The following is a 24,083-nucleotide window of genomic DNA, read 5'->3' as shown; positions in this document are numbered from 1 at the left end:
GCATTCAGTTGATGACGGACAGCACCAGCTGGGAAGAAGGTGTGCCCCAGGTTTTTAGTGCTCGGGTCCCGTTTTTCTCTGCGACAAATGTACCAAGTTTGGCCCCACTTTTCTTCGCGAAAAATATATCAAATTTGGCCCAACTTTTTTCGGTAAAAAATATACCAAATTTTTCAGAAATTTGGACGGTCACTTCTTCCAAAACAGAGACGACTCATCAAATGCACTTTATCTCTACTAGATTTCGACTCTTCTCCCTTTTCCATCATTTTAGAGCGCTCGAACCTTCGAGAATAATAGAATAAAGATCCGCAGTTCAGATGCTATCTTTATCCTTAGATTTTATTTTTCCCCTGCTTCCGATGAAATTTATTATCACTTCTTTTCCTTACTTCTATCATGTACCTATTAATCCGTAAAATGTTTTCATTTGATTTAAAGTATAAATTCCAGTAAAGTATAATCAGAACAGAACAGACAGGCTCTCCTAATTCTTTCCCGCTGCTTATAATTCTTTAATAATCTAAAAGTACTAATTTTTGGGGCATTCGTCCTCAGGAGTGCTGTTTCTTTCTTTCAATACTTGATACTTTTTCTTTTTTTAAATAAAAATGATTAGAATTTTTTTCTCTTTTTCTACTTCTTAGTAACCAAAGTTCTCGGTTAGATTTTGTCTAAATCAGTTAGTTTCTTACTCTACATATACGTAACCTTTGCACTGCACTTATGAAACTTTTTTTGTTTTTCCTTTTTTATTCAAATGATTAGCCTACACCATTATTATAAATCTCAAAATATAGGCACCGATAGGAGTACTAACATGTAATCCTGGAGCAGACAATATAGCTTCACCCCTACCGAGATTGCTTATTCAATGGCTGTAAGTCACGGGGGTGAAAATTTGATAATCAGTGAGAAACTTGGTTTGTTAAGATCCCATGCCGATGAATTCAGTAGTGATGGAGAGATTGAACTTTTTGAGCCCAACTGGCTAGAAACTCAACCTTTAACTTTTCGTAATGATGAAATCAGTAATTTTCTAAAAAGATGGAAAGAATTACTTCAGTATAATAAAACACATAAAAAAAATATTTTTTAATTATGTTTTGCCGGGAGAAATTACTCCCGGTATTTATCTGGGTTTCAATAAGACTTTAATCAAGGTTCATTTTTTAGAACCATCAGTTGGAACATATTAGAAAACACAAAATGATTGAAAAAGGTCGCATAGTAATCCTTTGGTGAGAGGGTAAAAAATTCGGTATTGATTCCTTATAGAATTGAGTCTAATCTCAAGTCTGAAGCGCTAGCCTCCTTCCTTTGAATCTCAGTCGTCATGGACGTTTGTACTCATATTTATGTCGCCGTTGTGAGCTTATCACTTGCACAGCATTAACGGTGCTGATAATGAAACTCACGTAGAGTCTCACTGAAAAGGGAAGGAATGTGGTAACTGGTATGGTATAGTATTCTAAAATTTTTAACACATTTCCCTTTTTTATGGTCGTCTTCATCAGTAAATGAAATTTGCCTCCGTTATCCTCATTTAGTGATTTTGTAATATATTTTTTTTCCATGACCAATTCGTATTTACATTGAAAGTAATGGGTTTTAAAACAAAACAAGTCGAGGCACTGGAAACTAACGCTCTAGGTATGAAAATTTTGTGTATTTTGTGTGTCTAATCATATTTGAGTGGGCATTTATCCCATTTGTACTTAGCTCGTACTATTGACGCATTTAGTTTATCACACCATTCACTTTAGTATAATACTGACATTCAAGGTCTTAGAATGCGATAATTTGCACAAAAGTGACAGCTTTGACCTATTATAACTTTGTTAGTAATAGTGCGTTTTCCAAATTTGGTAGTATCGTGCTCTATAGTATAGCCCACATTCCAGCAAAACTTGATGATTCTAGGATTGAAGGTGTTTCTAGCCAATTTCTAAAAAATATACCATTCCAGCACATCATTGACTTTATTTATGCAGATATCGGTATGGAGAGTATTTTGAGCCCTAGGTACCATAATTTATTGCAAATATTTGGGTTGGGTAACTTGACAGTGACAGTCGACTCACCTGTGAATGAGTACCTGAGTCAAATCAGGGCCATAATCTCGGGCGAGCGCAATGCTGCCCACATTGTTGCCTACAGTCTACTGTAGTGTACCGTTACGGTCTTGAATGAAATGCTCTAACACACTTCAAGGCCCTGATCCAATTGGATTGTTGCGCCAAGGAATATTATTATAACTTGAAAGAAGTCAGTTCTTTCGGACCCCCGCCCTCCTTCCCTTTGCCATCAATGTCGAAATTAATATCGATTTCGTAAAGTAATAATCGAGACCTTTCATTAGATACTCCACACAAGTTTACTCGGTGAAAAAATTTTGACACACTCCTTTTCCATGTATTGGGGACCCCTCTTAAGCTAAACTTGGAACTATGTTACCCACTGCTTGCAATGGGATTCAGAGGTCCCACCTTTCTACTAAATTTCGCATCAATAGGAGTCACCGTTTCTTAAATAATAGGTGTCACGGACAGACGGAGGGACAGACAGACAATAAACTGATTTTAATATGGTTTTGTTCTACAAAAAATCTTTAAGAGACAATGTGAGAGGGAAATGGGATCTACAGATTGATCCGATCTGTTACGACTTCGAAAAAAGTAAAACGTTTTGCTGGCAATTTAGTTTGAAAGCCCTCCGGAATAAGTAAACATCAAAAGGTGCAATATAAGAAGAATACAGTAGTCGGGATAGTACACCCCATTGAGATATTTTTATATATTTTTTTGGATATTTTTAGAAATTACTTTTTCGGGATTTTGCTCATATTCTGGCACTTTTCTTTCAGTGTTCGTCACTTAAGTAGAACTCTAGAACCATTGTTATCGCTAGGGCTATGAAACCTCATGTTTGTATGTGTATATCCCACTAAATATATATATATTTTTTTTTCAAGATTTTGTTTAGTAAAAATTTGTCTCGAAAAGAACAACATTGATTGAAAGGAAATTTAATAATCATAAAAGAACTGTAAAATCGCACACACAATGACTGGTGGCATGATTTTGTGTGAAGTGTAGAGGGAGGGATTCTCCATACATGCTAAAGAGAGTGTTTTTTCTCAAATATTGGATATCAAGTGGAAAGTGTTAATTAGCGCTTTTACTAACAGATCTTAATTTAGGGATTCGTTGAAAAATGGAGTCAGCCAAAAAGTACAAACTTAAAGTGAGAGAATATTGGACTGATTAATCTGATATAAGTTACGTTACCGAGCTAATGTAGAACCTGGGCTCAAGAACTATCCCATTCCACTAAAACGAAGCTAATAATAGCACATATGTATGTTACTAAATTTTTAAAATTGACCGAAATGCCTTCTTAAATTCTTCTTAAGAATACAAAATTGTGCATCAACATAAAGAATACTGGAAAGTTAGAAACCTACTATTCTAACCAAGTTATAGTAGATCAAAGTTGTCAATGCCACTGTCTTGTATTTCCTAAAAAATAGAAATGTGATACTCAAGTGCTCTTTGAAGTGAATAGTTCACATAAAGCATTAAAGGCTTTATGGAAAAATCTTTTTTTCCATTGCATTTATTTTAAGTGAAGTGTTGTTTATTTGTTAAGTAATGCTTAACTCTCATTGTCAAGCCGAATATCAATGCAAATGGGCTACTGTCTATACAGTACTTGTCAGAATCAATTAGTTGTGTAAAAGAGTCTTGAAAAGTGGAACTGTCGTGTACCGAAAGTTTCTCATACAAGAAAACATAAAACCTTTCATACTTAAAATGGTTGTTCGGAATTGGTCTAAGATTCTCTCCTGTTGGTTTAATGTAATACATCCATATTTGATTGTCGATTTAATTCGATGGTAAATTCTTTAATTTTTTTTCTTTGAACAAGTCGTCTAAGGATAAGTCCAACCTTGATTTGATACAGGTATTGATTTGCAACTTAAATAGTTGACTATTGTCTGGTATCCACGCTATAAATCCCGACTCATTTACATTTGATGCATTCATTATTTAGGTTCTATGTGAAAATTGCATCACTGTGAAATTTTTTGGAATGCCAGTTGGGGTGACGTCATAAACTTGTTATCTGGGCCTTGATTTGCTCATAATGTTACACTGAGACAAAATCTAACTTTCATCGGAAATAAAGCGACCATTCCATCTACTTTCCAGAAAAGAAACAAACTGATATAATTTTTCGTTGAGTCTATCAGCTTTAGAAAACAAATAATGAAACAAGATTGATGGACTGCTTAGAACTTTTTCCAAAGAAAACCAATTCTATCTTCACCCAGTGGTGAAAAGTGGTGGTTAAAGCTTTATGAAGAGAAAAATTTTGAATTTGAAACGTAAGATTCTGAATATGAAATGAAAAATTCTGAAATCGGCTTGGAAAATTCTGGATCTATCTTGGAAAAACCTATAGAGCTTCCCTGACTATGTGACGATGTGACGGACTAGCCTTCTCGTGAGTTCATTCCGGAAAGCAGTAATTTTCCAATGTAAATATGAAATTCCTGCCCAAATGATTTCGGAGGCAATTTATATCCGCGTTCTTTTGGGTGCATGTTATATGAACCTATCTTACCCTGGGTCTCGTTATACGGGTATGTGTAAACGATTTTATCATTCAAACCTCATCGGTCAGAAACAATTGCACTTACGCCTGAATAGTTTAGTTAGCACTCTACTAACATGAATAAAATTCATTGTACACAACTAAACCCTTCAACCGAAGCCATGAATACTAAACACTGCAAAATATTATATCTTTGTATCAGCAATTACCAACAGGCAAGCATTTATTTTTGCATGGATTGCATTTCAATCAAAAAGCAATTAAGATCACAATATGTAATTTCCATTCATAAGTCTTGACATCACGCCAGTCTGTATAAATTCAATTCATTCTTACTTGGTACATGCATTGTTTTATTGTATGAAATCCAAAACGTATTTATGCACAATGAAAAACACCTAAAATAACTTGTTCAGTACACGTCATTTGAGCTATAAAAATGAAAGGTGCACTAAGTTCATTTGGCATTGGTTGCAACTAAACGAGACTCGTGATTGCGTTAGTAAATATTTTGTCAGTTCATTATTATAGTTCCGCAGTCAATAAACCATGTAGTAATTGGAAGTCGTAAAATTTATCGCGGAAATTTTGCTTCGTCATCGGTTGACAAATTCAAGAAAAGCTTTTGAGTTATGATGTATTGGATTTTTTTTTCATTTACGCTCTAACTCGTGACGTGAGGCTTAGAAATAGAATAAAAATTATTATTTAAATTTCATGGTATTAATGGCGTGTAAAATGGGATTTGTCAGGCTTTGAATTTAAGTGCAGTTGAATTAATCGCATTTTATTTTGGCATGTTTAATGAGGGGGAAACATAAACAAAAAGAAAAGTGCATTTTATTTTCGCGTAGGCTGCGATTTGTTCTGGTATTTGATAGAAAGTAGGTGGTTTGGCTATAAAAATAGATTTATATTTTCTTCTGTCTGCTCATGTAAAAATATTTCAATTTCTTGCCGCACTATGGTGATATATAATATACTTCAATCGAATTTCGATCCGAAAATTAAACACCTGTGTCATCGTTTAGGAAGACGACAGAAAACTCTGGTAGTGCTTAATTTTCCTGAAAGTATCTGATTGGAATTTTCGCGGAGTTTTCATGTTTACACTTTTTCCAATCCATTCCCACTGTCGTCTTCGGTTTTAAGTCCACTTCATAACGTCTTGGATGCTGAAAATTACTCTTACTTCTTTACTTTTTATCCTATATTTTTCGTTGCCATTAAAAATATAATGGTAACCGAATGTTTTTCAGATCTACATTTTTTCCCAGATGTCTATGCGTTCTTGCTGTCACTGGACTTAGAAAATTGAACTCTAATGATTACTTACAGATTAACATGTGGTGTTTTCGTAGGTAGAGATCTACTTTTCAATTCAATAAAATGACTACATCTCGGACTGGAATGTTATTCTTCCTATATATGACTGTGTCTTCCGGTTAATTACGATTCAGTTAGATATACATTAGTAATAATATGATGGAAATTCTCCTCATAGTACTTGTTTAGATAATAAAAAATGTTTGTTTAATCTCGACGTTTTTCAATATAATTTTTTCACGTGACATGTGGTGTCGTGTGAATCGCCTTCAATTCTGTGAGTTATTATTCAGCGGTTGATTTTCAATCAAACAGAATGAGAAAATCAGAAATAATGATATCATTAGTTGCGACACCAAGATATTGGCCTTTGATTGGTTCCACTTTACTTTTGAAAAGAGAATAATATTCTCTTCTCATCACTTGGTTTTTGAGAAGAGATAAAAACATTCTCTTTTCTAAAAAATTTAGCAGCTTTTCAGGTTATCGAAAGAGAATACCAAATGCGGTTGAAAGACAATCAACAATATTAAAGATTTCTTTGGATTTGAACATTTTGCCGATTAGGCAATTAATCGGAATTAAATTAATGGGACTGTTAAATACTCTCAAATGCACGGATGCCGTGAATACACTGAGGTTTTCTCACAGATTGAACGAAACATCTTAATATTTGAATTAATTTCAATCTCTTACCAAAATTTTTTCCTGCAATAGAATTTTGAATGGTTGTTGTAGCTATGCTGCGACTACTATAATTATTTGTCCGCAAAATATGACCTGAAAATTACAAATTGTATATTCTGTCTGAAAATCCTAGTTTAACATTATATATCCAAAATCAGTAAATCATAGTACAGTCTGCATTTTTCGGTGATGCTGGCATTAACAGTTTTGCGTATGCTTTGCACAACGAATTAAATAATTTCAAAAATATATTGCAGTTACTAAAAATTATGTGAATATAGATAATAGTAAATATTTAGAAAAGAGCTAATAATTTTCTTATCTATCTCCTATCTCTTTTATTTGGTTGTCCCATCATCATTTTCCAGACAGATGGAAAATACGTCCGTTGAACTATACTGTGAACACTGTTTTTGATTATCCTAAAAGTACTCAATTGCATTTAAAATTGGGTTTGGCAAGTTAAAATCCTTAAATTATTTCGATTGGGTCAAGGTCTAAAGGTAGGTATCCTAAGTTTAGGGTCATTATTAAAAATCCAACGAATGATTTGATTATTGATCCACAGCAAATATTGTCATTCCCCAGAATCAGTAAAGTCTTTTAATTAATTAGGCGCGGATTGCTATTTTATGATGCGGTGCGGTAGTATGTTGTCACGAATTGTCATGGAGCCTTCTGATCATGATGGTGGGTTGTTAGCCATTCCATTGTAAGAAACCTTTTCGCCTGAAGTTTCGCTATATTTGAACTGCTGTCGTGAACTACATGGATATCTGCTGAGTGAGTTGAAAATGTTGGAAATGTGGGTTCAAATTATTATAAAAAAACACTCATAGTTTCTACTATTCATTTTGTTCAAAACGGCCGTCAATTTTGTCGTTCCGTATTCACTGATATCGTTCAAATTATCAGCGATCCGCTCTCGAAGTTACATTTGGAGACATGTGAGGTTCGCGTGCTAAAGCTGTTCTGATGAAAATGTTACTGTACATACTACAGAGATAGGGGACAACAATAAACTAATCTGCGTTAGATGACTCGATTGTCTACGTTTGGGGCTTAAACGGCGGAGTTCCTCGTGCGCGGCGCAATTTTTGTAATATTTCGCTTTCATCCCATCGACAATTTGTTTCGCTTATTTCGGGAATCAGTTGCGTCCTCTTTCAGGTTCTCCTAGAAGGGCATTCTTCTCTTGCTTCGAGTCAACCTTTGAAATTTAATTAATAAGAAGAAAGAAGTTCATGAAGCAGAGTGCTAATGGCTAACTAGTGTTATGCTTGTTATTCAGTAGTCAGTATTACTACTCATGCCAATATGCATCTAAACTCTAAATATATGGAAGCTTTTGACTAATCCTTTGCCAGTTTTACCACTAGTTGTAATGAAACAATCACTCCTTCCGTTATCACATTTGAACCTTAGAACAGCGTGAGGCTTTAATCAAAAGCTAAGGGAATAATCTTTGCAAATGGAAGCTACAAGTTACCTAACTTTTCCAGTAAATCTGATTTTACTAAGATAAATAATCAGTCAGTTTGTTGACGTAGTCTTGCCGTAGTTTTATTGTGACGCCGCTACACAATTGTTGTGAATATAATTAGTATTCCTCTATTTCAGGGATATATTGTTCTTCTTATTCACGACTAAAGGGTTCAAACCTTTGAATATTTTTTGTTAAATTAGGACGGCCAAACCAATATTTCGTCTTGTCTGAATGACTGGAAAATAAACTTTCACTTCTTTCTTGATGGAAGCAAAAAATATTAGAAAAAAATAAATTGGTATTTTTCAAGAATCATTATAATTTTTTCGGATGTAATTCCATTTGTATCATTATTGGTGAGCTACATCAATAATTGATTAATTTAAATGGCGAATTAGATACTCTTCGCAGTACTTGTTCCTAAAACAGGAAATTCATGATCTAAATACACAGTTGGTGAAACGATCCTTATCCTGTACATGACCCACCTTCCTATTAGTCTCTTCAATATAGAGCTAGACCCGATCAACTTAGATAAATACTTTGACGACTGCCAGTCGTAATACCATCCTACCTCAAGCCATTTGTCCTTCTGAGAAGGCAAATGAAATTTCAATACTTCACGCTTGACTAAAGCTTTGAAACTGAAGTCAACGTACCAATTCACATTTTCAAATCCTCATATTTCTACCGTACATCCATGCAGTCGGCCATACTGGGCTGTTTCATCACCTCACCAATGCAGCAAATGAACTCTTGCAAACCCAAGATGGTCTCCCTGTCCATCAACGAGTGTAAAAAGAGTCAACCAGATTTGACAAAGTTACATTCATAATCCTTAATAATTCCCTATCTCTAGATTGTTTATTGATTGCTCACTTCCTCATGAAATGAAAATGTGTTCAAATCACATATACATGAAAGAACAAGTCGGGAAACCGGAAGCTGGACGCTTCAGTTACGAAAGGTTTTGTGCATTTCTTAGTACGTAGCACGTAATATATGCATATACAATATTATGTGAGAATACCCACTTTCGGATGATATTGACATTTATAGCCTTGAATTTGCAAAGAAGCGACAACTTTGACGTATTATAACTTTGTTAGCAATAGTGCGATTGCCACCAAACTTGGTAACATCATGCTCTATGTTACATCCTATACTGTTGCGAAATTTCGTCGTCCTAGCATGAACTTAAGGGGGGTTTTGCAACGAGTTACTAAAAATTATAGTAATATACTATTATTAACTTTATTTGTGCAGATATCAGTGTGGAAGGTATTTCGGAGCCCAGCCACCATATAGTGGCAGCCTCTTGATTTTTTTCAGATTTTTCGGTTGGGTAGTTTCTGAGAATGGCCCCCGTAAAGGAATGGTCACTTTCAACCCCCCGCACTCCCCACCTTTCCAACAAATGTCAAAACTAAGCCCGTTTTCGAAAAGTACTAACCGAGACCTTTAATTTGATACCCCACATGACTATATTTGATGAAAAAAAAAATTACACCCCCCTTTTGCATGTATGGGGACCCCCCCTTAAATTCGACGTAAGAGGATGTAACTCACTGTATGCGTGAGCGTTCACAGTTCCCACCTTTCTACCAAATTTGGTGTCAATCGCTGTAACCGTTTCCGAGAAAAATGCGTGTGACGGACAGACAGACAGACACACAGACAGACAGACAGACAGACAGACGGACAGACAGACAGACAGACAGACAGACGGTAAACCGATTTTAATAAGGTTTTGTGTTTACACAAAACCTTAAAAATGAAGATCTTCCCCTTTCGAATAGCTACCGATATTTTTCTCTTAATCTCCGCGAAAAAAATTGAATGGACTATCAAATCAACGATTAATGACCACTGCGATAGGAAAAACACTGTTCCAGATTTCCGGTTCGGCAGTCGAAAAAGTTAAGCATGCTGTTAATGTTGAAGACTGACATCTTGCTGGGGATTAACCTCGAGACAGCTTCAATACTTTGTCTCCTTTACATAAGGAAAACTTCCAACTACGTACTCGTCCGTAAACTATTTGGCTTAGCCAATTTCACCCGCGCTTTAGAAGGCCAAACCTTAGATTTTTAGAAGGACGGAAATGCTAAGTGAAAGTTCAACAGCAGTTGTTCTCTCTTCACGCCAATTCAGCTGGAATTCCACAAGGCGATGTCCTCTCCCCCAGCTTCTCCTTATTTTTACGGCACATATCTTAAAATCCGCTCCTATACAGAATACAATATGCACTACGCCGATTATCATTTACATCATAACAAAGACCCTAGTCCTACGGTTAACTATCTTTCAAATTCCACCTTTATAATAAAAAAAAAAATTGGTTGAGCAATTTGGGGAAGAAAAATGTCAAGCCTTTCATTCTATTCATCATTTTCCACAGAAGTGTAACGATTAGCATTTTAAATAGCACGAAAACACCATCAGACCTCTTGAAAAGGTTCAAAAATTCACACGCTTCTAATTTCCCTGAAAATGCTGAATTAAAATAAAATTCTTAATTTTATCATTCATATATGGATATGTATATTGTTGTCAAACAAAAATTGAATTGGAAGGGGATTTCCACTCTTATTTTTCGATAATGATCCAAGTAACAGGATGCAAACCAAAAGCCCAAATTAGCAGTGAATAAGCTAATTTGAATCAACTTTCTTTTCTTGTCTTTGACGCTTCTAAAAATATTTTTCTATTTCAAGAATATTTTGACGAAATTCTACTTCCCTTATTTTTTTTTTCTAAAATCAAAATTCGCATTTTCCTTGTCTGCAACATTGCAAAAACATGTTGCGACGTCTGAAGTCTACACAAGTGAATAATGTTTGCATATTTGAAATAACTCCTTAAGGCGTCGTCACAAGACTATGAATTTTATAATCATATTTTGGCGAGAATCCAGAGGTGAAATAAATAAAAAATGCAATTGAAAATTGATCGTCAAGCGCTTTGAAGAACGATTTTGTTGTCGCCTTGTCAAATCGAACTTTTGGACTAACAAAGACTGGGAGGCGTTTCACATGCATCCTGCATGATTTTGTTGATGAAATTTATATAATATTAGCAATAACAAATACTGCGACACGCTTCACATGGATTCTGCATGATTTTCCTGAGGAAATTTATATGTTCGCATCGAATGCCGAAAAATTGAAAGCCACTTGGGAAATGCAAATTAAATGTTTCGTCTCATGACAGGCTCTCCTCAATATTTTTCTCGAGAGCACTCAAGCCATTCAAATCGAATCGAGCACGAGATTGGAGTCACGTTGTTTGATGTTAATTATTCATCATATTATCCAGCCCACACCTTTCTTATTCATCATTGATTTCTGCTCTATAAATTAACCGTACTTGTGTTTATACACTCAATGACGTCAATAAAAATCACATGCTCTCTGTACATTTTAATGTTTTCAGTAATGTACGAATATCAAATAACTGAAGCTGTTAATTAACCGTTCAACTTCGAATGCTAGAAAACGTTATAATCAAGAGATAATTCCCTGGAAAATATACGTATCGAATAGAAATTCTTTCGTGTATTTTAATTAAAAGTAAACTTTCCGTTATCAATTATGAGTTGTCTGTCTCTTTTTAAATTATATTTTTTCGCGAACCGCAAATGCGATTCACCCTGGTTTAACGTATTAAATGTTCTATAGCCGATTTAGTCAGTCTATTTGCGGATTAGTGTTACTTTTTGTCGGATTTGGGCGGAAAATTTCACAGACAAGTTTTCGAAGTGAAGGAAACAACAAGCTGAAAATCACCATTGCAAATCTCTTGACGCTCTTATCTACAAATGAAAAACATGAAACAAGTTCTTTCTTTCAAATTCCACATACCACATGACCTGAAAGCCAGCCGTATGTGTACGGGTATGCCAACAGCGAAATATGCATAAATGGCTTACTGGCTATTCTTTGTTAATAGTACTTCTAATTTCGGAACGATAACATATTAATTTTTATTATGCAGTTGATATTTGAGGTGTTTTATCATTTGAGTTTTCGAGCAGGGGTGGAGCGCTTATCAGTTATGAGCTTTTAGTCACTTTCTCATGTTTTCTGCTAAACCAGACTTAGAGAAATCGGAAACTTTGTTGGGGGTGGTTTAATCCTACTAGACATATACTGACATGATTAAAGACATTTTAAGTGTGTTAATCAAAGACCCTTGAGCGTTCAGATATATCTGAAGATCAAAGAAATAAGATGATTTAATGCGTATGATTTGTTAATATTGGTCGAAAAATAACTCATATTTTCACGGTCTATTTTGAACATATAATCTTAATATAGGGAATTAATCTGTGTTAAATGTGTCTAATTATGTACTGAAAAGTCCAATTATTGGAAATTCGGTATGAGGCCTTGTTTCTCAAATGATGTGTAGTGTTTCCTGTTGGGAAATGTAAAACTGGAAACCAATCTCATTTCTAACTATACTTATACTACGTATAGTTAGAAATTCCTAAAAATTTGACATGACCGCTTCGCTCTTTACTTATTGGTGGATGATGCAGACTGTTACGACCAGGAATCAAAAAGTAAGTTTCTGAAATTTCATCCTTTGATTTCTGATATCCAAACTAGATCGCTTAAAATTAATATAAATGATATAACAAATAAATTTGAAAAAGACGCTGACTAAAATCCACTATTGAATTCTAATCATGTTTGCATTAAGTCTACATGATAATTTTTTTATAAGTACAATAGTTGTACAATTACTTTCAGTATTTCAAGGAGGAAACGATATATATAGATTTTATAAACTCATTTGAGAAAATTACTTCTAAGGAAGAAATAGAAATGGAGTTACATGATTTTATACTTTGTCAAAATTGTGATGCATTTCTAAGAGATTCGATTTTCGCGTCTACTACTTTTAGTCCAGACTGAAATTAATAGGAAAAACACTGTTCCAGATTTCCGGTGAAATTAATAGACAAGGAGCAGCTTTCCCCAAACTGAAATTTTTTTTTAATATATGTATGTGTCCGGATGGCTCAAGTGGTTAGAGCGCTGGGCTGTCGTAGCGGAAGGTCGCGGTTCAAATCTCGCTGGGGGCAGAGGAATTTGTTATCGTGATTGGATGTCGGACACCAGTCGACTCAGCTGTGAATGAGTACCTGAGTCAAATCAGGGTAATAATCTCGGGCGAGCGCAATGCTGACCACATTGCCTCCCACAGTGTACTGTCGTGTACCATTACGGTCTTGAATGAAGTCTCTAACACACTTCAAGGCCTTGATCCAATATGGATTGTTGCGCCAACGATTATTATTATTATTATTATTATATATATATATTTCGGGAGCGACACGCCCTTCTTCAGTACAAAGCTACTAGCTAGTAGCTATATACGTTAAATACAAAAAATTGTAGCTTGGAGAGAGCTATTCCTTGTCTATTACTTTTGATGTATTTTTATTGCAAACTTTAAAAATATATAAAAGTATTAACTTTTCTTCTTTTCATTAAATCTTTATTCTGTTTACAAACTAACTTTCAGCCTCGAGTGCTTGATACTTTGTGAGTTATCATGTTTGTAGATATTATATATATATATTTTGAACAATAACATATTCCACATCATCCACTGATGCATGAACTACAGATTTAACACACAAAAATTAACTTACATAATCCTGGTGACCAAATGATGTCACTCGAAATCACACGCCCTACGAAAACTTTTACCATGTCGTCAATTCCTCCTTACGAAATCTCTAGTCACGAATAAAAATACACTCAAAATACGCGCTAATTAAAATGATCGATCAAATACAAACTTGACGTCACAATGAAAAAAACAACAAATATGGACAACAAAATTGCTAATATAAACACGTGATAGCATTAGCACTAGGAGCACTTAACTATCTTGATCTTGAACTACAGAACCCAAACATTTTCACACATCACAAAAACACCTGACTAGAAATCGGTGCCAATTAGATAAATATAGGCCACAACCCTGACCTAGGGAACTACCTTTTTATTATGACCTGCTGCAAACGAAAATGAATTACAATGTCTGCTCAACATTTTTCGTTTTGATACTTAATTGTAGGTACCAGAACATAGTAGATTTGTTTATTGTAGAAAACGTCTTTTCCCATTAAACAAGGGTTTTTTTTGAACGCCCACGGATTCCGCATCAAGATTGCAAGCCCCTCTGTAGGGTGTGTACTACGAAGAAGAAATACTTGAGTAATTTCTTCCCGAACTTATACTATATAAACTAACAAGGATCTTCGAGTATGTGATTCTTGTGTTCTTTATGCCTGATATAAGTGGGTCGCTCCGATTTTCTCACAAGGCTCTAAAAATATAAACAGTGGAGCCTTATGACCCCAGAACTTCATTGAAATTCGCCAGAGACATTAAATTTCAGGATAATCTAGGGCATCGTAAATGGAGCATGTAGTAAGAACGATTAGTTGCTTTTTGTATGAATAGGAGTAATACGTTAGGTTAATGATTTAAATATTCAAGGCAATAATTGAATATTGACTGGAGGGAGGCCAAAAATCGATTTGGTCTACTTCTTCTGCTACATCTAAATTCTAAGTAGTGGGAGCAATCTGTTAAAAGACCGTGCTGTGTTTGTTTGCATATGAGTTTTCAAGTGACAGCATGTCCTTTCGGCTCGTAATGCAAACTTAATGAGGTATTAAAGCTTATAAATGGTAGGAATCTTGTATGTATAATACTTTGAATAAGTTAGCAAAGATAAATCAGCACTAATCAGTCAGCCATTAGTGTTGGAACTGAATTATTTAGAATTTTTGGTTGTAAATCTTTTCAACTTCTTTATATGTAAAGATAGCCGATTAACTATCGAAAGGAATACAAAATGTATATAAAGTTATTTGTGCAGTTTGTGTGTGCATTTATTTTATAATACTTATTTAAGCTTCAGCAAGCAGAAGCTTGCTGGATATTCTACTGTATCAGAGAATGCTGCTTAGATATTTACCAACGTTTAAAAAATTCAGTCAGATGACGATAATAGCTCCAGTGTAAAAGCAAACATTTCACTGGTTGAAGTCAAATATCACTTCGTTTATCGCGGGATACTTTCCTTTTGGATTTTACCTTACTGGCCAATTGGATGTGTTTCTACCGATTAAATTAAATGGAAACAATGAGACGACTATTTTCGTCAGTGGGTTTATTCTATACCCTAGGTATAGTTTTGAAGAAGGAAACAAGTAATTCCCTAAATACCGAGTAGTGTGAACTTGATTAAAATCACACGTGAGTAGAAAAAACCGCCTTATTGTTTCTATTTAGTTACTAGACGTTAAACAACAATTTCTTTCTCAAAATCAGTCATCAACATTTTTTCTACCAGTCAAGATTTAAATTCCAAATCTAAATAACCATGAATAATCTGAAGTACGAAAAACTTTCCCAACCACCGTACTCTCCAGGCATGGCACCGATCGATTGCTTTTTGTTCCCCAGCCTTAATTTGAGATACTCCACAATTCTTACTTTATGGAAGGTGTAGAAATGTTGGTAGAACTCTGCAATCTTATTTTCAGGTACTGTTTTGTGATTTTTTTAGTGGGTAGAATTATTTGAAATTCATTCAAATTTAGACATTAATAGTATTTATAGTTCGAGCAATTTCTGAGAATTTTTTGAAATAATTTAAGGCAAAGATAATAAAGTTACGTTATATTAGTCTCCTGAAGGTCGTGACTAGAATTTTCCAACTGCGGGACCTGTAGCGACTCCAAGTTTTATCTGAAACCAAAAAGGTTTTAATTTTACATTACTAAAATTTTGCAGGCGTTTCAAAAAAATATCTCAATTTTCACCACTTTTTTCACTAATTATGCAAAAATATCTTTAGAAATATGTCATCCCAAATATTCATATTCCTCGTAATTTTATAAAGAATCATATCTCGGATTTTCGTAATAATCGGTTTATTACTTTTTTAGTTAGATTATGAAAATGTAATTTTGAGAAAAGGCTTTTGAAAAGTCGCCTTTCCGATATGAAGCCATTTCTCACTCTTAATCCCACCATCCACGTTCAGGCCTGCCAGATACGCCGGAAGAACCCGCAATGTACCCACCAACAGTTTCATTTTTCACCCCATTTAGAGAAGCTTATATCAACAGATCCACCACTATATCAACGTTAACTTTGACTTGACATCGAATATAAAAATAAATTTAAAAATAGACGAAAGTTATTAATGACAGTTGAAAGGCTTATTTCAAACGTTTGTTACCAACTGCCAACGCAAAAGCGGCATTTCAGTTGGATTTTTCGGCCCGTCCTTACTACAAAACAGTCTATCCCTGCAACTAGTTTTGGAAACACGATGCTATGTGTTAGTGGATCTACAACACATTTTTATGTTGGTAAGAACAGGATGTTTTGCCTGCTGAATCCAAAAATTATCCCTTACCTAAATCTTTTTTATTTTATTCTGAAAATTTATCAATCAAAATCACAAAACTGTTAAAGGCTCCTTTGTTTTTTAGTTCTATAATTATTTTGTGAGTTTTTTCTACTAGGTAACAATTTAGATGAAGAATCTGCCAAATCTGAGCTGCGATCAGTGCCATGTTTTTAACGTATCCTGGTGGAGAGGAATAGTGGCTTTAAATAATTAACTAACATTTAGCTTTCTCTCTTTTGCATTTATTTGGAAAGATCTAACATCGTGTCCTTGATTTGCAGCCCATTGAAAATCTTTGAATCAAATTCACTTTGAAGTACAAAAAATCGAAATCTTCATACCAGAGGGAATCGGCTCTGATTTCCAAAGGAGCTAAATCATAGTAAAACAGCTAAGTGCAATAATCATTATTAGATTTTTCACTTGTATCTTTTCCTTCGATTATAGGGATCTTTCGAGAGTGATAGTCGTTGCATCCTAGTAAATGAGTAGCTTGCCAACATTTACCCTTTGGCAAAGGTTTTATAGCAAATTAATAAGAGGAAAGCGAGGAAATCCTACAAGCCAGGATAGGACAAACATTTCCAGAGGGAACATTTCGAGAAGCTTGTATTTTATTGAATTACGTGAAGCCAAACCGGAAACTAGATTTCGAAAGGCTGAGTGTTTTGGATTTTTGGATCCAGTTTGAAGTCAGATTAGACTTTTTGCATGGTCGCGCATTTGTGTTGCTTAAGATTTTCAGGGTCCACTTTGCGTACCTTTTGTAATGAGCAATATGTGTCAAGATTATCTATTGCCTACTCTGACACTCATTCTTCAATTGTTAAATTCATTTGTATATTCGAAAAATTTGAAAGATAATTAGAGGATCTCTCCTGAAACCACCAGTTAGAAATTATAAAAGGTGATGCTCCTGTTTTGAGCCTAATCCAGTCGAAAAATGCGTATTATCTATATAGTATGTGTATGTACATTACCAGAAAGACTAAGTTTAATTTTAGCTCAAATATAGCGCTACATTTTTTATTTTTGTGGCCACGATACTATAAGCATTCCACGATTCTACACTAGAGATTATGTCGAAATAATCTGCTTCCTTTACTGTGACATATAAATTTTGATAAAAAATGCTATGAACTGTTACAGTATAAAAACCCAAGAAACATGAATGAATTCCAAACGAATATTATAAATAATAATACCTTGAATAACAATGACGATTACGACAAAAATATTACATTTAACAATGACAGTCCTTTGTTTTTTTTTGGGATTTGATTCGTAGGGACAACGGCGTAGAAATTTAGTTCGTTGGGAGATTGTCTATGTTTATTTCTGGCCTGATGGACACGATCTGCTGTTATTGATTTAAAATTGTGAACTGAATCTAGTGGAGCCACTGGTGAATTAAAAATGTGCAAACTTCGGAGTTCTCCCAAAATTATTAAGATATAATTATTATACATGAAATGTACTCGTATAGTAAATAATATATATAAAAATACATCCTTATCAGAATTGTAAGCTTTTTATTTTTAATTGAAAAAAATTGGTAATTCTATAATATATTTTGATATTCTAGGGTGCAATAAATTCACATGGAAAACACGGCTTTAATCTTCTATAACTTTGTTAATTACGGAAGCATTTGCATTCTAAGTATCGTTTATTGGATCTCTACGACTTTGTACTTCTAGCGAGGGCTTAAGGGGAGGACGCTGGGTTTCGCGTCATAGAATCTATATAGGTGCATTTCTGCAATTTTTTCAGATTTTTGGATTGGGCGATGAGTCATGTCTTGTGATAGGTCATGCCTTGTGATAGGTCTATATATTTCGATTCTTCACTCCCCTACTTCCTAATCATTCCCAAAACTAAGATATTCTATAGTTTTTCAGTTCACATCTTATACCGTCATACCGTCCCTGTCTCTCAATTCAATGAATTTCACAGCACTCATATATTCATAAAATGTTATGCTATGCTTAGTATCTAAGTTGATAGACCTACATCCTCTCACGATGGGAACAGTACTTTATCGATCGTGAATAGCCTTACTTTGGACGTGATCATAGCGAGTTATGCCACTGATCCAGCGCAACTTTTATGAATCTGTTCATAGAGGGTGATAGGGCGATCGACTCTGTGATACCCTTTATGAGGGTTTCTAAGGGAGTGCTCATGGGTAAAACTGGTTAAAAAAGTTTCCTTTAATAGAACAATACGTTGTCTCATTCAAAGTGTTATTTTCAAATCATTTCTTTTAGAAAAAAAATATTTAAAATTATTAGAAAATATGCGTCTACGCGACCAACATCAGCAACAATCATGTGTTGTATATTTACCTATACATTCGCATAAATTCCCAATTATTGACTTTTCCGCAGAAATAAACACTTTAAATAAAGTATGAAAACACTTTTAATGCAGTCAGAACGTAACCTATTTGCACTCTACGCATTCTTTGCAAAATTTAAATTGAAATGTCGATAATTTCCTCTCCAAATAAGTTTATATGGCGGCTTAGAAGAAAGCTAGTAACAATTGGCGGCTTCAAATAAAATATGTGTGGGTGTTAAAAAGGAAATCATGCAATAGCAGATGTCGATGAGTTGCTTATTTATTGGATAAACAACACGTGAGATATCCACGTAATAAGTAAAAATAAGAGCCTAATGATTCATATCATATTCAGTAGAATATTTGCTATAAGGTCACTTTGAGTGTAATCGGGGGTTTCTTGCTTTATGGGAGGAAGAGAAAAAAGGGTCATTAATTAGGTCACATCACTGTAATTGCGAGCGCGTGTTTGCAAAACATTAAAGAATCCGTAACCTTTTTTAACTCTTAAATAAATTCTTCGTGATCTCTTGTAAGTAATTATAAATCCATTTGCGAACTTTCAAATAGCAACATGCGCGGAAAATTGTCTTTATTGGAAAAAACTAGCATTGTTAGGCTTGAAGCGAAAAATCAAGTTGAGGAGGCAAAAAATAGTACCGTAACTAATACATGATGTTATACAGCACCGAGATAAAAAGTTTTTGAAATCGTACATCTCACGTTTCGTCTAGCAAATCTTTCTCAGTTACATTCATCTGAAATATCTGATCAGCTGTGATTGACGTAAAGATAAAAGTTTTACATATTTCAATTCATCACCCTGTGGGATCAGTCGGCTAACAAACCTTCACCTTTTTCTATAAATGGGAATTGACACACTCCTTGGAAGAAAACCTTTTTGGACAATAATAGTGAGAAGAATAGAAACTTTTTTTTAATGTTTCGAACAATCATAACGCAAGCACTATCTGATGTTTGTTTTGTATGTATGAATTGCATGTTAAAAAGAAGTGTATATATTGTCGATATCCTCGGGATAAATGTTCTAATGAATTCTTTGTAAACTTTTTTTTTGGGAAGGAAAAAGAGTACAGGTGATAATGTGCTAGCTTTCACACGGATAAATACTAGCTAAGGGAGCTCTAAATTTTTGTGTAGTGTGAAAAACACTAACAAATAAGTGAAAATGGGTGAACTAGCAATTATCCTAATTTCATTTTGGTAAGTTCCATGAAAAAAAGCAATAACTAGCAAATACTTCAGTTAAAGACCAAAAGTGGTTCAACAACAATAGGTCTTTGCAGGAAATGAGTCTAATTATACTTTGAATTTGTTTTAAATTTAGTCCATTCATTCTATTTGGTTCTTCTGGACATTGTCATTAAGAATACCGATAAAGGTAATGTACCCTCACATACCTCCTGCGCCATTCTACAGCAAAAAGCTGGTGGTCGAAGTAAATAGCTTTCAAAAAGGAAGTTGAGTGTTGTTCGGGTTGAAGCTGAGGAATGCAAAACAGCGTTTATTTGCTCCCAAATAATCACTTTGTAATGACAAAATGCAAATTGGCGATGGTCAAAGGAACATCTTGGGTTGACCGACGGCCAACAGGGGAGAGCTATCCCTAAAACCTAAAAAGATGGCGTAACCGACGGTGCAGGTCTGCTCGCAAATATTGAAGCTTTATCGAGGTGCTCCATCGATATGTACTTGCATACTCGGGAATGGGGGAGGCGTCTTTTGAGCACTTCCATCCTTCACGTGTCATATAAAAATTCACACGTCATTTTAACCGATCCGCATCGGATCCTACAGACAGATCACCATGCGAACTAAAACGGAAAGATGAAAATAGGAAAAGTAACGGTTCGTTCGTGCACTGGATTCGTAAAACTTCGAACCCGAGGGCTACGATCGAAAGGGAACATCCACGACGGATCACATCCTCAAACGATGTTTCTCCTGCCTTTCAGGATGGTCTTTTGGTCATCGCCAATTCGCATTTTGTCTTTACAACTTGAAAGACAAAAACGGGAGGGAACTGTTTATCGGATTGTGATTGAATAACGTTAAGCGCAGAAAACCACTTGGAATACCTGGGCATGTTTCCACGTCAACCGCTAAACCGAATATTCACATTTCTAAAATGGCACAAATTCGGTATGAAATAAATTTTAGCAAGATATTTGCTCTCATCAGAGAATAAACACAATCGTCTGATTGACTTTTAGGCTGCTTTGGCGCTTTTTGTTAACGAAACGAAAACTGTGATATCGCTCGGCAAGGTTATAGTTACAGTTTTCTGGGATGCATCTGTACTGATTACTTGGACTACATATCGTGCATCATTATTGCACCAGTTGAGCGAAAAAATCAAGGATAAATCTCTGCACTTTTCGCTAAAATCGTGAAATTAAAGTTTGAACTTTATTTTTTCCGAACTTAAAAAATGGTTCAGCGGTCAACCGTTCACGACGAACCCGTAGATAATCGCAGGATAGATGTCTATTCTAAAGTGTGTTCAACATTTTAGTTTTTATACAGCTTCAAATAGAGGACGAGGAGAAAAGTTTAGGAAAGTGTCTAAAGCTGTATGGAAAAAGAAGGGCACAAATCGAAGTGTGTCACTTTTGAAGAAAATCTGCGAATATTTTGGTCGGCGTATCCACCGTCAGCTAACTTTATTTGTTTGGAAACTGTAGGTAGTACAGTTTTTCTTTATTTAGAACAGTGTTTTATTATTGATAAGACTAACATTAACCAAATTTTTCAATCGTATTACATTCAATGAAAATCCACCTTCCGGCAATGAAGTGGCTAGTTATTGAAACATGGGTATACAAACTGATCCTCCAAATAAAAAGGAAATAATCCTGGCCATCAATGCAATCAAGCAGGGCAAAACCGTTGAATTTTTCGGTCTTCTGCCATTGCTTACAACCCCAGTAATTTTGTTAGAGCTACTACTTTCACTTATCGGCAAATTCTAAGAATCTGAGGTATTTTCCTGCGAGTGAAAAATGAGATGATAGTCGAAAAAGGGCAACCGTGGTCCTTGCCGTTACTGCATTGGTCACATCAGCACCGTTCGGAATATTTTGGAATAAGGTGTGAAGTTTCAATCTCCGTTGTTTGTTCTTTATCGACTTTGAGAAGGTTTTCGAAAACATCAATAACACCTTCCCTCAACCACATCGACTACGCGGATGAGGGCGAGGGCGACGATTTCGTTGCTAGCTATGCCATGCAATTTGATCCACTGGCTACCCTAGATATATGTTATACGGTTGAGAGCTGTGATGGGTCCCTTCTACTTCTTAAGTTGCTCATTATTGTGTGTCCTGGGACAGACCATCGAAAGATATGAAACCATCTGTAGGCACCTTCGTGATACGGTGTAGGATTCTGATATCGTATGTGCTAATTCCTACTTTCCTGACTAGTCTGAGAGTAAATCTGTCTCTTGCCTTGGTGCCCACTACGCTGCTGAAACTTCTCACACAGCTCAAACACATTACGTTCATCGATCCGCTTCCACAATTCCCAAGTTAGTCAGGACTCGCGCCGCCGTTTCGGGAGGCCAGAAAAAAGAGCATCTTTAAAATAGTTCTCCCATCATTGAACGACAGCTTGGAGGCGTACGTGGTCGATATTGAAGTTGGGAGGATGAAACTCCTCAACATTTGCAACACTCGTAACAATGGAAAATTTGGTGCAAACCCTAGTATTATTTCTCCTTATTAAAAAATATAATGTTCAGAATATAGTCAGATTGAATGTTTAAGGTGGTTTGCCATTAGATAAGCAATTCATGTAGACTGATGGACATCCGTGAAGGCTTGACGCACTGGGAGCTTTACATCTGAATTCATTTTAGGATTCCTGCTTGAAGCATGAAAAGTCCATTGTCGGTAGAAATAAATATGTATAGCGCCATTATCCTCACAACGAACACTATGCAAATATCGCATTAACAATGCTGCGATATCTTTATGGTGTCTTATAAGCAAGAGACATTTTGTGGTGATATCAATAAAAGTTAGCTATTTTTACTTTCAATTTAAGAAATGTTTACTTTGCCTCCTGGTCACCACACCAAATAAATGATTCAGTTCATGAAAAAAATAAAGATAAAATATCATTATCAATTATTTTTATTTTTCCTTCTAAAATTTAAAGTCATATATTACCTGGAAAGGTTGAGACAAGGTTGGCAAAACTTATCTTTACTACAGGAAGCAATCACTGCAGAATAAAGATCGCATAACCCGATCTTACAGTAGCAGATACAATATTGCAAAATTTATAGCCTCGTTCAAATTTCTGATATAATTCATCTAAGAATTTTTTCTTAGATTTATATTCCAAATATTCAACTTTGAAAACTGATTGGGCCACCTTGATTATAAATAGGGTTTGGTAACTGTAGGCAAAGCAGAAAATCTAAGGTAAAGTCTAGCGATAACGTTGAATTTTTTTTCGTAAAATTTGATAAATCTTGATTGACAAGGGTTATATTGAACGATGACGTCGATTTATCACGTGAAGTCAGACTATATTGCCCAATCTTCGCAATGTTTATTTAAAATTCATTTCAAAGTGCATTTGACAGACATTTATAAATAATAGGTGAATAAAAGAAAATAAATGCACCAGGAAAACCTAACAATAGCCGATACATTAAAAAAACTATAATTTATCGATAGCCACCAGTTGAGGCCGTTTCATCATGCACTTTCAACAAATCTGTGTATGATTCGCCACAGGTATGACCAGTCAACCAACTTCTACTTCAAAGTCCACCAAAACAATGGCACTTCAGTTAAATAACATTTTTACACTTTCCGCCTTGATCATCTGTCGCTGGAAATGAGCCACTTCAGCAGTCACTTGGTCTACCTTTTCAACACAAAAGAAAGGAAAATGTGATAAAATTTTAATGCCATTGCCAATGCTGAATTGGTTTGCCATTTGTCCGTTTATTGTTCACTGACCAAAAGCCAATCTATAACCCTGTTGACATTTTATTTCCCGCGGTTCAAGACAGAAATAGAAAGAGCACATGAATACTTGTGCATTTGGTAAAACGTAACAATTTCACAGCCCCAGTATATTTTTGCATGCCTCCTTCGATATTTGATAAGATATCTTTGTATTTCTTGCAATA

At 35.1% G+C, this 24,083-nt stretch overlaps 1 protein-coding gene across 1 annotated transcript in view; it reads left to right on the top strand.

The window, feature by feature from the left end:
- The window catches only part of LOC119647805 (folliculin-interacting protein 2), a 78,378-nt gene that overhangs the window by 44,218 nt on the left and 10,077 nt on the right, over window positions 1–24,083 (top strand). The gene's annotated exons all lie outside the window — the stretch shown is intronic.

Source organism: Hermetia illucens, chromosome 2 (assembly GCF_905115235.1).
Source record: "Hermetia illucens chromosome 2, iHerIll2.2.curated.20191125, whole genome shotgun sequence".
Classification (NCBI taxonomy): Eukaryota; Metazoa; Arthropoda; class Insecta; order Diptera; family Stratiomyidae; genus Hermetia; species Hermetia illucens.
Note: the sequence above shows the minus strand (reverse complement) of the source record. Positions and strands in the feature narration are given on the sequence as shown.